The sequence below is a fragment of the Ornithodoros turicata genome, chromosome 6 (assembly GCF_037126465.1).
Source record: "Ornithodoros turicata isolate Travis chromosome 6, ASM3712646v1, whole genome shotgun sequence".
Taxonomy (NCBI): Eukaryota; Metazoa; Arthropoda; class Arachnida; order Ixodida; family Argasidae; genus Ornithodoros; species Ornithodoros turicata.
The window spans coordinates 14,387,231-14,401,540 of record NC_088206.1 but is presented as its reverse complement, the minus strand read 5'-3'; the positions used below and the strand labels follow the sequence as shown (position 1 = coordinate 14,401,540).

The 14,310-nt window shown below is 45.7% G+C and overlaps 1 long non-coding RNA gene across 8 annotated transcripts in view; it reads left to right on the top strand.

Annotated features, from left to right (window-relative positions):
* The window catches only part of LOC135399195 (uncharacterized), a 70,217-nt gene extending 58,664 nt beyond the window's left edge, over nt 1-11,553 (top strand). For 3 of the 8 annotated variants that reach the window (XR_010424219.1, XR_010424221.1, XR_010424214.1), the window contains 5 exons: nt 4,200-4,386; nt 4,501-4,608; nt 4,708-4,810; nt 10,573-10,943; nt 11,114-11,553. This is a non-coding gene — a long non-coding RNA (uncharacterized LOC135399195). Of the gene's footprint in view, nt 1-4,199; nt 4,387-4,500; nt 4,609-4,707; nt 4,811-6,430; nt 7,769-8,257; nt 8,361-10,572; nt 10,944-11,113 lie in introns of those variants that run through there. The other 5 variants (XR_010424216.1, XR_010424217.1, XR_010424215.1 and 2 more) reach the window with 5 other exon arrangements.
* The last annotated feature ends 2,757 nt before the right edge of the window (nt 11,554-14,310 follow it).

Genomic DNA, 14,310 nt, shown 5'->3' with positions numbered 1-14,310 from the left:
CATCTTCCAGCGACCTGCAGCCTGTGTCCCGGATTTAAGTAGTTTATATAATTTCATCGCTACCTTTCCAAACTACATGTATGTCTATATAGTAGAACGGTATATGGATGTCACATTCAGCGCATCAGACAAGACACGAAGCTTCCGGCAATCACTTGACTGCGAACACGCTAGCACAGGTGCGGGTTTCTGTTTCCTTTTTGCTTTAAACTGTACTGCTGACTTTAAACACGTGTTTCCGCGGCACGTGTAACGTTTTCACGAAGGCTAGAACCGTTATTCTCGAAACCATGGGAAGAAACCTTTCGCGAAAACCTATGGAACTTGCTGACGATAAGCTGTGGAACTTAGAAAAAATGCTGACTATAAGAAATGATATTGTTTAAGTAGTTACCTCGTCGGCGAAGGATCCTTCACTCACGGAAACAAAATCACAGTACAAGTCGAACGCAGCACAGGAACACAAACAGCGAAGTCGTTGCGGCGTCTTTTCTAATCCTCAGGTATCCATCGAGACAAAACACAAGAACACGGCGGCAATGCTTCGTCGGACGACACCGCGCACGTGCGTTAGCGCCGGCGATGACGACGGCGGCGGCGGCGGCAACGGCGTCAACAACAAAAAAACTGAGCTCGAAAAGCCGGCTCACAACACAGCACACATGAGACTCCGAACTCTCCCGAACTTCCGACCAACGAAAGTTCTTCTCGTGCGTCCCGGAAAACTGTAACGTTCGCCGGAAGAACACAAAAAGAAAGAAAAAGAAGAAAATAGTTTCCCTCTTTTTTGCCCCTGTTTTGTTGTTCTTCATTCTTCCCCTTTACGGGCGAGCCTCACTCCATTGGGCCCTCTTTCCACGTTACGGGACACGTGACCGATGAGGGCCATTCCGAGGCTGCCGTTCGCAGTGACGACGGCGATTTTTGAAATGGGTCACTCGGAGCTGCTCATACCGAACGGAGGACTCTCAGCGAAAATAGATTGAGCGTCGACGTTTTCGGCGGCCGCACGAAGAAAGGGTCGAGATTGCCATCGCGAGATTTTCTAGGTCGTCATTTTTTCACGTAACCGGAGGAGGAGGGGGGTAAAAAAAAAAAAAAAAAAAGAACCGCTTTCTCTTTGGCGCGTACCCGGAAGTGTGGCGCTTCCTTCGAGCCTATCGGAAGTGCCTTTTGTTTTTTCATGCCCTCTTCCGGTGGCCCAGTTCCCAATCTCGCGCGCTACCCCGCAAAGTGTCGGTTTGCTCTGCAGCTACCTGCTGCTTGCACGCAGCCCGACTCAAAATGCGCGCGGTAGGTGAAAGGTATTCGAGTGGTGTGCCAGATAAGAAGGGTTGATGTTCTCAGTCGTTCGGCGTTGTCGTTGTGCTCTTTTAGGAGCTGTATTGGCAGGCTAGCGCTTGCCTTAGACTGCAAGACGATCAGTTTCTGTCGGAATTTGTTTTTCATGATTCTATTGCGTGACGAGTAATTGGCTGTGGCATAATGATCTTCGTTACCAATGACGGATGAGTACAACTGCATAAATATGGCAAGGATGCGTTGTCGAGATGCGTTTCAAAGTAACAGGCAGTTTGCTTTGCTACAAAGCGTACTCGCGGCGTGTCAATCCTTTGGTGACACGCATTTTGCCTTCTCTGTGCCTTCCGAAAACGATCTCGCTCGTCTATATTTTATTTACTAACACGATATGGCTCATATGTTACATAAACCAAAAGGAGATTGTGCAATTACGCACAAAATCCTTACCTTTGTTAAGCTTGTGTTTTTATGCACGCCACGTTATAACGAATTCGGTATAATGCAGTACTAATTACAGTATAGCGGATTCGATATAGTGTATTACTAATTACATAACGAATTCGGAATAGTTCGACGGTTGGAAGTGTGCCACGCATTAGATGCAATATTGCGTTACTGTGAAATAACGCACACGAATCAATTACCGAATATAGCAGTAAAATACGTAACACCCTTTACGGTTTCCCATACGCCTCATATCGTTGGTCTTCTTTTTACGTTTTTCATTTGTCAAACTTCCACGATGCACATTGAATGTTCCTTGCACATGAATCAATCCTGAAAGGTCACGAACCAATTATATATATATATACCCCATACTTATTCGCATCAGAAAAAAGAAGGCAGACAAATGGGACGCCATCTGGCCAACGTACAGTTTAAAAACACCCCTTTTTTTTCTGTCGGACAAGGCTAACATCGGAACTCAGCCCGCAGATGTTCACTCCGCTTATAAAAATCCATATTTGGCTCCCAAGACGGAAAAGGAAGAACAAGCGTAACGCCTATGAAATGAAAAGAAGTCATTCAAAGGATTTTGCGTCCATACAAAACGGCCCAAGTTTTTCTCGGCGGATGCGTGACCCAGATTTTCCTGTGGTCAGGTTTCATCTCCCAGCAACTTTTCTGTGATCGCACCACCTTCGGGGTCGACGGTACACAAGAAACAGACTTGTTTACGTTCTGCTTTCGCAGGTGAGGTTAACCCGGTCTCGGAGACGGAGTAAACAGCCCTTGCTCTTCTATTGCCGCCTCTCCCCACTTTCTTTTTTCTTTTTCTTTTTGACTTGTCTGCGATCAGGGGTGAGGGATGTCCGGGAAAGGCATTTCTTCCGAGCTCTCTTCGTCTGAGTCCCCCCCTCCCCCCTCCCCCCGTGTCCCTACAGTTGCAAACAAAACAGTCCCTGTCTGAGAACTTGAAAAATGCGGAAGGGGGTCAGCGTCCGAAACCCCCTTCTGACCTCCTCCCGAGTCCGTCTTGCTGTAGGGGTTATTTTTTCTTCCTTTTGTCCCAATAGCTCCTGTTTACCGTGAAGCGTTTTTTGCTTCACGTGTTTGGGAATGACTGAGGATTTATGTTGGACGCTGACCTCTGTTGCTTTTGACATTTTCCTTTTTCTCTTCTTTTTTATGGTAGCGGAGCGAACAAAGAATAATATGCCTGCAGCGTTCGTACCTGTAACCTCGAATTATTTTCCCACGGGGTCAGCACTTTTTTTTTTTTCCTCGTCGGTATGGTAGGTAACTTGAGCAACTGTAGCTGTGAGCGATATACAGACGTGGAGAGACGGAGAGAGAGCTCAGCAGGAACAGTTTTTTTTTTAATTTCGTGTTAGCGCCGCGAAGCAACTGTGGCTACGAGCGGTGTACAGATGTGGACAGATGGAGAGAGGGCAGCAGAAAGGAGTGTGTGTGTGGGGGGGGGTTAGTATATGTCCTGGGCCGACTTCAGGGGGAACTGTGCCGACATTCGTCTGGAAAGTCTTCGGAAGGAAAACCCAGGGAAAACATCAGACAGCACAGCCGGTGGTAGGATTCGAACCCACCACCTCCGAGTCTTCAACACTACCTTGGCTACTACCAAAGAGCGGGACACCTTAACCGTCTATGCCGCTGGTAGAGCGGGAAGAGAAGGGGGAAGGTTGGTTATCGTCCTGGGCTGTCTTCGCGGGGGTAACTGTGTAGACATCCGTCTGAAAAAAACAAAGATCAAATGTAACATCCTTTCGCCCATGCCACTTGATACACTTGCCCAACAACTAAACTCCTCTCTGTTCCTTTTCCTCTTTTCCTTCTTCTTTTTTGTTCGTAATGGCTAATATGTCTTCTTCTCCATCTCAGCTTCCTCCCTTCTTCGCCTCTGAAGTTTAGACCTGAATAACAGCACGACAAGACAAACTCAACACTTCGTTTTCCATTTTTCTTTCTTCTTTTTTCTTTCAATCAGCATATACTAAATGATTGTAAGCATAGAGCAACACAATCAGAGTTTGTATCTGGCCCATGCAATCTATCTAGTTTCTGTCTTAGCACGAAGGATCGGTACCCACGCAAGCTTTTAACGTATTCTGCTTAATCGGTTAATGGTTACATAACACGAAGTCACCTCCGTCCTCTTTCAACGTCTCTCGACGCCCACATTTCAAGTTGAGATAAGAACATGATATGAGGCTGTGATAATCGTGGAAGTTTTGCTTCGCTATATGTCCTCAAAACGGTGTTGTGAAATCTGGATTTACCGTGGGCTGTTTCTGCTTGTTCTGCGGTAGCGACTGGTGTGTGTGGTCTCGTTTAACGCATTTCGGTACAGATATATCGATTAGATTCCGGTCTCTTTTATCGCTTTCTCCCACGCGACAACAGGGCTCGGTGTTAAGTCTGCTTATTTTTCATTTCAGCGTACTACAGTCAAGCAACCATGAATTGAAGCTTGAATTCCTTGTCGGATGCGACCACAGAAGACGTTGCTGGGAGATGTCGCGACTGTGCCCGGTGTGTTTTCGACGTTTTCAGACAGATGAAGTTCGCCATGAAGTCTGCCCAGAGTGCGAGGAGACGACGACATGACGCCATCTCAGCGGGCAGGTAGCTCGTTATTACAAGGAAGCATGACCCACCACCATGTTGTAACATGTTTCCTCTTTCTGGTTGGTGTTCCGACGATTTTGACTGATGTCCACGTGATTATTTGACTTACAGGATCCAGCCGAAGAAGGCTACAAGGGATGTCGATATTTTGGTGGTGACGATACGTGTCCAGGGGTGAACAGCACCACCAAAATGTTCTGTATCTTTCCAGCTCCATAGGTACTTAATATTTCAAAAAATCGAAGTAGAATTTCCAGGTACTTTTACTGCCATTCCTTATGCCATCCTGATCTTTCTTTCATTTTTCCATTTTCTGAGGTAACCCAGTCGTGGATGCAACGCCCAGAGATGGAAGTAACCCTGTCCTAGGTTAATACCTATCACCAACGTCTTTCCCGCTAAAATGTCGTGAGCCGTGCGGGTAAGAGCCTCGTGCAATCGTTCCTGCACCGTATCGCGGAAGAACCAGCATCTTTTGTGCTTGAGTTCAAAGAGGACTGAATGATCAAGAGTCTCCGTAGAAGACAAGCTTACGATGAAAGATGAAAGTCACTGAAAAGGTTAGCCAGCTGTAGGGATCGAACCCACATCTTCTGGATTGCCGGTCCAGGGCTCTACCACTTGAGCTAAGCTAACACGCCTCTCCAGTGACTTTCGGGGTGCGTCATCTGAAGGGACGACAAACCAGCCACTCACTCTCACTCACCCTCCTTTCACTCTTAGAAGGGACATTGCCGGCAGGGATTGCCGGCAATCCAGAAGATGTGGGTTCGATCCCTACAGCTGGCTAACCTTTTCAGTGACTTTCATCTTTCATCGTTGATTTCTTAGGCAATTTGAGGCTTTGTTTGTATCTGTCCCTTCTATGTTGTTCCAGCCTCAGAACATCAGTTTATCTCTTGTTCGACAAGCTTAGTTCGCATTTATAGAATATCCGCTTAGCCATCTTTGTGAAAATAGGCAGTTCGAGACGCATTCTCGTAAAATTAGTTTATTTTATATAGCGGACGTCCTCAGAACTATAATGCCGCAATTTTCGTCCTAATTGTACAAGTAGTTTTTTTTTAGAAAAATCAAAATCCAAAAACTGTGCTTCGGCGACACTGTGCCAAAGTACACAGCAACTTCGTATTGTCGGTCAAGTGCGGCGGTAAAACTACACATTGCATGCGCATGACACGGGGTCTAACGCAGCGACGTCTGCGGCGCGCAGCGTTGAAACCGAAACCACAAAAAAAAAAAAAAAAAAAAGAGAAATAAAAACGCTGGGTACATCAGCGCCAGTATTGCCCGGTTTTCCATTAAACGGTTTCCATTTCCAACATTTCCAAATTAGCGGTTGTTCCACACCAGGCGTAGCCCCGACCGATTTTATCGCAATTTCGACAACAAATAATCTTTTTTAGAGCGACATATCATGTATGCGCTACGTTGTGAGGTATTTATAAAGAGTGACGCCAAACATGGGACCTTGTTGGTTGGTTCACAGGCAGTTTGTGTTGAAGGTGTAGATTAACATCTTGTTGCTTGTAAACCAAGCACAAGTTATACATGTGATGGAGAAGACCTATAGTATTTTTAATTCGCTAGAAAACTTGTTGTAAGACTGCTCGATGGGACGTCTGGTGGGAAATATTGCCCAATTCGCCAAGCAACAGTGATCTATGTGCCCGACTGATCTGCTATGGATCCCGATAGCTGCGTAGCCGATACGTAGCCAACTTATTTCGTTTTAGACCCAGTGTCGTCTGCCAGCAATGTAATTTTGCACCCGTACACAGTTAGTTATCGCTTCGACACAGTGTTGCTCGTAATTTAAAATTTTTATTTTCTGAGAAAATATTCAGTTCAATCCTTTTTATATCCTGTACTGATCAGGATGTTAATTAATTACTCAGGCCCAACTCCTTTACACTGTGGTTCATCATAATGGTGGAGTGTTCGCTTGAAAGCAGCGGTGGTTGGAGAAGAGAGAAACTGATGTGAGACTGACCCTACAGCTGGCTAACTTTTTCAGTGACTTTCATCTTTCATCTTTCAGCGGTGGTTGCTTGATTAAGGACACCACTCCCGTGCACTTGGTGACAACAGCAGCATATCTAACACCCAATGTATTATTGCAACAGAGAATATGTTAATGAGTAATCGAACTCACTTATTCAGTACTACGAGGGGTGTTCAAGTCAAACCGGGACTTTCTGTCTCCTGAGTGAGCAAATGGCTCGCGCTACTTCTTTTTTGTCATTTTCACACGCGACAGGCCTCCGCGTTCACCACGTGGTGGTCCAAAGTTCATGCAAAGCAGAAGACACGTGCTGGACAAGATGGCCGACAACGAGGTGAGAGCGCACATCGAACAGCAAATTGTCATGAAGTTTCTCGTGAATGAAGGCGTAAAGTCATCTGCAAGTCACAGAAGACTTCAGGGTCAGTATGGCCACGATACACTTAGCCGCAGCAAATCGTTTGAGTGGTGCAAACGGTTCCGAGACGGCCGTACATCAGTGCAGGACGATCCCGGCCGGGACAGCTCAGAGCCCAGTGTCAGAGTTCCTAAGAACATCCAACGTTTTTCTACGGTTTTCTGGGACAACGCTGGCGTTGTTCATGTTGATTTTCTGCCCAGTGGTACCACCATCAATAGTGCATATTACTGCCAGTTTCTCAGGGATATGCATAAGGAGCCGAAGCAAAAGCGGCCGGCCCTCATCACCAAAGGAGTCCTCCTCCTACAGGACAATGCACGCCCGCATACAGCGCATCTCACGACACGCACCTTACAGGAACTTGGCTAGGAGTTTCTGCCACATCCCCCTTACAGTCCAGACCTCGCCCCCAGCGATTTCCATCTCTTCGGGCCACTGAAGGCGTTCCTTGGGGGCCGCCATTTCAGCTGCGACGACGAGGTCAAGAATGCGGTTCGATCATGGCTGCTACGCGTCGATACGGACTTCTACGCTGCTGGCATCCAAGCCCTCGTGAAACGCTGGGACAAGTGCATTAGTGCAGCTATAGATTACGTTGAAAAATAAAACTAATTTCTCGCCTGTAAGTTCGTTTTACTTTTGCGAAAAATGAAAAGTCCCCTTGACTTGAACACCCCTCGTACATACATAAACTACATACTTCTGCAGCGCTCTAACGAAGAAGAAAATTGAATGATACAGGAATTGCAGTCTACAAAATAAATGATATGAGTGCTATCAGAATTAAAAATTGTCACGTGATAGTACTGCTGAGTGCTGAGGCTATCGAGTAGACACTTTTTTTTTTTCATGGGGTTCTAATAGTGCCTCTTCAATACAGGAGCACGGTGCTGGGGAACCTCCTGTATCGATTTGATAGTGTATATAAATGCCTATTCAGGCGTTAGCGCCTATTTTGGCGTATAGATGCCTAAGCCCCGATTAAACATCGAAAAATGCCTATAATGGCCCTAAAACGGTGGCGAAACTTCCTCGTCCAGGCGAAATTGACATCGGCCACGTCGCGCGTCCTTTCGAAACCATCGATTGCTTAAAGTAGCACAGAAGTCATTTTTAACACCCTGTTTTCTTCCTATAAAACTGTTAAATAGGCCAGTAAGATGCACCATGAGAAGTCATTCACACCACAGAGTCATAATTATCGCAGAAATTGAATTTAAAGTACGCCGCAAAAAGCGACCGTGCACAGCGGCGGTTGAGACCAGTACCAGTCTGTGATCTGCCTGGGACCTCGCGCTGACGCTACAGGGGGTACGCTCGCTGATTGGTCCAGAGAAATGTTGTCTGCTACTCCGCTGTCGTCTGCTACTCGTCTTTTCGGGGTTCCGAAAAAAGCCTGGCTCCTGGCTCGGTCATGATTCGGCCGCTCCTTCCATCCCCAGTTTTCCGGGAGAATTGGCAAAACTGGTTTACGGCGGCAAAGGGACAGGGTGCTGACCCCCACTTACCAGCGTACCAGGACGGGTTCCCCCTGTAACGTCATCGGTACGTGAAATCATACATTCTCCTCCTCGTTATACCCGGAGTGACGAGTTAAGGGTGAACGCGCGGGGCCATGTTTATGTGAGTTTTTTTCTGGGAAACAAATTGCACACTTCAAAACCTTTCGCGCTATTCGGTAAAATGACACACACACGCACTTTCATCAGACGTCTTAATCTGAAAAGTTTTTGGATGGCCCTCGGTACTCCTTTAGAACAAGCGAGTATCTCAAAATTGCTGAAATGTAAGTTGAGAAATGAAAATTGGTTACTTGGTATACAGTCGGGCTTCTCATTATTTCTGTCCCTTCCAGCATTGTGCTGTTTCGTGGGTCGTTATAATAAAATATATGCACGTTTCGTAACTGTTTTGTCGCAGTCTAGAACTCGCAGGGCTATTGCCTGTTTGCATATATTAGAAGCCCCGTAGCTTTTTTAAATTTATTCTTTTAATGTCCAAAACGAAATCTAGAAGACGACGCTAAAACGTTTGAGGACTAAGAAGTTTGCGCGGTAGACTAAAGCCTCCGATTCTCGTAGCCCAACTCGCACATCGCCAATATGCTGCCCGCGACATCTCCCACTGAAAAGTGTCGTGGTACCGGTGGTAATGGCTAGAAAGCTTATGACCGTACAGGATGGATAAGTTTTACATTTCGTGCAGCAAAAAGAGTAGAAAAAAAAAAGAGTCACAACTCCCATTGACGGTTATTGTTCTTGCGGATAGAACTGATTTATTCTTTGTTTTTGCACTTTCAGATTAAAAAAATCAACAATTTATAGTGCCTATAATGCCAATTTTAGTGCCTAAATCGGGATTTTTAGCGCCTTTTATAGGCGGCTAAAAACAAGTTTTTTTTTATATTTTCGTGCCTAAAAATCCGGGCCCCATAATGCTCTCATTCAATTTTAGAAGACCCTAGTGGTTGTTTTGGGGCATCGAAACAAAAATAAAGATTATTATTATTATTATTATTATTATTATTATTATTATTATTATTATTATTATTATTATTATTATTATTATTATTATTATTATTATTATTACGAGGGGAGTTCAAGTCAAACCGGGACTTTTCATTTTTCGCGAAAGTAAAATGAACTTACAGGCGAGGAATTAGTTTTATTTTTCAACGTAATCTCCAGCTGCACTAATGCACTTGTCCCAGCGTTTCACGAGGGCTTGGATGCCAACAGTGTAGAAATCCTTACCAACGCGTAGCAGCCATGATCGGACCGCATTCTTGACACCGCAGCTGAAGTGGCGGCCCACAAGGAACGCCTTCAGTGGCCCGAAGAGATGGAAATCGCTGGGGGCGAGGTCTGGACTGTAAGGGGGATGTGGCAGCAACTCCCCGCCAAGTTCCTGTAAGGTGCGTGTCGTGAGATGCGCGGTATGCGGGCGTGCATAGTCCTGTAGGAGGAGGACTCCTTTGGTGATGAGGCCCGGCTTTCCGAAACTGGATGTGTTCATGAATGATAGTGTTCAACGTTCCCACAGAAAGGTCCGTCTTTAGAGCCAGTTCGAGACATGTTATCCGTCGGTTCTTGAGGATCAGGCGCTCCACAAGTTAGATGTTCTCAGGAAATCTGACACTGGGCTGTGTGCCGCCCCGGCAGGGATCGTCCTGCACTGATGTACGGTCGTCTCGGAACCGTTTGCACCACTCAAACGCTTTGCTGCGGCTAAGTGTATCGTGGCCATACTGAGCCTGAAGTCTTCTGTGAATTTCAGATGACTTTACGCCTTCATTCACGAGAAACTTGATGACAATTCGCTGTTCGATGTGCGCGATCACCTCGTTGTCGGCCATCTTGTCCAGCACGTGTCTTCTGTTTTCCACAAACTTCGGACCACCACGTGGTGAACGCGGAGGCCAGTCGCGTGTGAAAATGACGAAGAAGAAGTAGCGGGAGCCATTTGTACACTCAGGAGACAGAAAGTCCCGGTTTGACTTGAACGCCCCTCGTATTATTATTTATTATTATTATTATTATTATTATTATTATTATTATTATTATTATTATTATTATTATTATTATTATTATTATTATTATTATTATTATTATTATTATTATTATTATTTATTATTATTATTATTATTTTGTGCAGTGGTTGGATCTTGACAGTGCTACGTAGTGCAGTTCTGTTTTTAGAGTACTCAACTTGAACAGTAGCGCGCAAAAATAGCGGTATAGAAGTATTTACATTGCAGCAACCAGAGTAAGAGGAGAGTACATGAATAGCCATCAAGTAACCTTGCCCGATGCTAAGGCGTTTCATGTTGGCTCAGCTAGCTTGGCCCATCCTTCGCCGCCTCCCAGCTCCTGGTGGATTATGCATCGGCCAAACAAACCTTCCGACGACGTACGAAAAAGCGTTTTCCCCGATGACAGCTGGAGTGCAGTTCAGCGTCCGCGTGGTGATCGATTGCGTTCGAGGAAGGGCTTCGGAAGACAAACGCTGAAGAGCATTGGCAAACGCAATCCAGAAGCCCCTACTTGTTCTTCGTCGACATGAAAGTACGCCGTTCAACATTGTATCTAGATAACGTCAGCCTGACTGCAGCAAAAGACGCGGGCAAAGGTAAGTTAGAAACATAAATGGTTGTCCCCCTTGTGTAAGTATCTATCTAGATGATGTCACCATGCTCATTGCGGGCTTTCCCACGTAGCCCATTGGAAGCATTTGTGGAATGATAGCATGGCCCCAGGTGCTAACAACAACGCCGTAACTCTCTTTTAATTCATTGTTAGCGCCACGAAGCAACTGTGGCTACAAGCGGCGTCCAGATGGGGAGAGGACGGCATGAAGGAGGACAGGGGGTTAGTATGCGTCCCGGGCCGACTTCATGGGGAACTGCGCGGACATTCGTCTGGAGAGATCGGCGGCAAATCCAGGGAAAACGTTCAGACAGCGCAGCCGGTGGTATAGGATTCGAACCGACCACCTCCCAGTCTACAACACCGCCTTGGAGTGACTACCACTCGGCCATGCCAGTTGGTTCCTCGAGCTTCGTCTCGCGTTTATTGCGGACTTGGAACACTGCACTCTCGAAACGACACTACTCCACAAAACACTTCTCGTTCATAGCACATCGGGGCGAGAGAACGATATGATTCGACACGACGCATTGGCTATATAGGGTCGCTCCTAATCAATTATGTTAATGTCATGATGTGCGCATTTATGAGTAACTGCCACCAGGTGATAATGGTAAATGGAGTAGATTTACCCGTGTGGCGTTGCGAAGCCTATTTGTGCGGTGGCATTCTGCACGTGCAGCAAGGAATTACTGGAGATAATTTCGACTACCTGGGGTTCTTTTGACGAGCGCCGGAAATCTCCGACACACGGTGCAGGAAGCAACGTTTGGGGATAATGTTTGCGTTTACCACGAATCAGGAGTGGTGACGGCATCATTCTATCGCGACATCCCATTGATTTTCCTGGGTGCGCAGCCCCCCTGATTTTTTTTTTTTTTTTGCAGCCCCCCTTTGCCCCCTCTGAAATTTCTGAGATTGATCAGTACAGCTCGGCTACGAATGCATATATACCTGCAAACATGTATCCATAAACATACCCCCCGCCCCTTAGAAGCTCTGTACCCCCCCTCCCCAGATAGTGGTGTCAACATTCCGATAAAATGTTGATAATCAATCAAACAATCCATCAATCAATCATTTTATTTTCATTCATCCGTATAATACATACAATTAACATACAACTGAATCAATGCAAACAATAGCAATGCAAAAAGCAATCAAAAACACACTTCACAACAGTACAGCATTTGATCTTGTGCAAAAGAGACGTGCTTGTGTGCTGAGCAAAGACAAAAGCTTGGAGGGGGGGGGGGGGGGGGGACAAGAGAGAGGTCTGCCTGCACTGAGTAGGCGGCACGTTCCACCTCGAGAAAGCATGACAAGGTATGCTCTGGAACGCATCTGTCCTGCCGCTCCATCTCGCGGTACAGAGGCACACTAAAGTAGGTAGGTTTTTTTCTTTTTTTTTAATTCCGCGCCGGTGGAGGTGGGGGGTGGGGCGAAGCAACTGTGGGCTATGAGCGACGTACAGACGTGGTCAGATGGAAAGAGTGGGGGGCAGAGGGGTCTAATATAGGAGACAGCACCGTAGGAGTTAGTTACCGTCCCTTTGAGAGGTTGGGCCCCAAACGCCGCTTATTGTCGCTTCAGATCTTACAGAGAGAGGATCTTGCAGATCTTGCAGAGAAAGGAGAAGAAATGATAATATGATACAGATTGACATAGCATGCGAATTACTTCCCATTATTTTCGCAATTACAACGCATAGACGGCGGGAACCTGTCGAAAGGGGCCCCGGCCGCCGGTAGGAAGGAAGATTATTTGACATGTGCGAAATATTGTGTTAATTTCCGGGTCCAGGCCTACCTTAGCCCAGCAATACTACATTGGTCCATTTCCCGTCCCTTTCTCCAACTCCTACAAATACTTGGGCCTTAACCTATCTTCTAGCCTCTCTTGGTCTGACCATATCCAAGCTATTGTTAATGACGCAAATCGGGCCTTAGGATTTCTTCATCGTACTTTAAAATCAGCACCTGCCGGTATCAGGTGTCTTGCGTGTCAGACATTAGTTCGGCCCAAACTAGAATACGCATCCAGCATCTGGGACCCTCATCATGCTAATCACATCAGTCTTCTAGAATCTGTTCAAAATCGCGCCACCAGGTTTATCCTTTCCAATTATTCTAGCATCATTTCGCTTAATCCTTTAGCCTACCTTTACTCTCATCACGTAGGAAATGTTCCCGCTTGCGTCTCTTTCACAAACTCTACTATGCTCCTTCCATTCACCCACATTGCATACGTCCTGCTAACTACACCTCATTGAGGCTAGATCATTCCTGTAAAGTAGAGCCCATTCGTTGTCATAATTCCTACTTCATGCACTCGTTTTTTCCCCAAACTATATCCGACTGGAACGACCTGCCGCAGTCACTCGTATTCATCACTAATTCTGCCTCATTTCGTCGTAACCTTATTGAATTTTCTTGAACGTTAAAGTAGACCTGCATTAAGTTTGTATGCGTATTTATGGATTTCCGCCCCACCTCATGTATCGCCCCAGAAGGGTATTTGAGGTTTTTGTCATAAATAAGTAAATAACTAAAAGCGAAGCTAACGCAAGGCGAATGGATACATGGCGAAGGCAAATACGGAGCGAGCAGTTATAAAACCGTATCGGCTACGAAGCGAATAGTTGTATAAACGGAAGATACACATGTATACGGATATAGGTAAACATGTGTACAGCATGTATATGCGATATATTCATATACGGATGAGAAGATGAAGTAGCGCTAGTTTTGTTTTATGCCCTCTTTTGTGCCGTTTTCGATCTTACGTGCACAGCTTCGGAACTATTCCGATATATCCGGTTTCGAAGAGAGATCGATTCGATTCAAAATTCGAATATATAGAATTCCGTGAAATCGCATGGAATATAGAATTGTTCTCATCGGTATTGGAAAGCTTCGAATATTCGCATATGCCTAAAAGACTACCCTATAGTGGACATGATGACAGCCGAAGAAAAAAAGCAAGAAAGCTCTTGGAAAAGGAAACAAAAAAAAAAAAAACAAAGAAAAGAACAACTTCTTGTTGAGAAGGTGAGGCAGAGGGAACGCTTAAATTGCGGTTTCTTTCAACCTAACTGATGAATCCTTCCGTTCCTTCCAGGACTGTTACCGTGACCACCGTCCTATCTATATACTATAGAACTGCCCCGTGACACTTTTAAAACATTTCTTCACTGCATAACGCTCTCCTAGCCGACCACCGTCCCGTATAACGTCGTTCTCTCCCCCGAGTTGATGAAAATAAGAGGCGTACGCCGTTGCCTGATTTATTGGTTAAAAAAAAAAAAAAGAGAGAGATGTTAGTCCCAAACAATTTGGGGCTGGCTACTT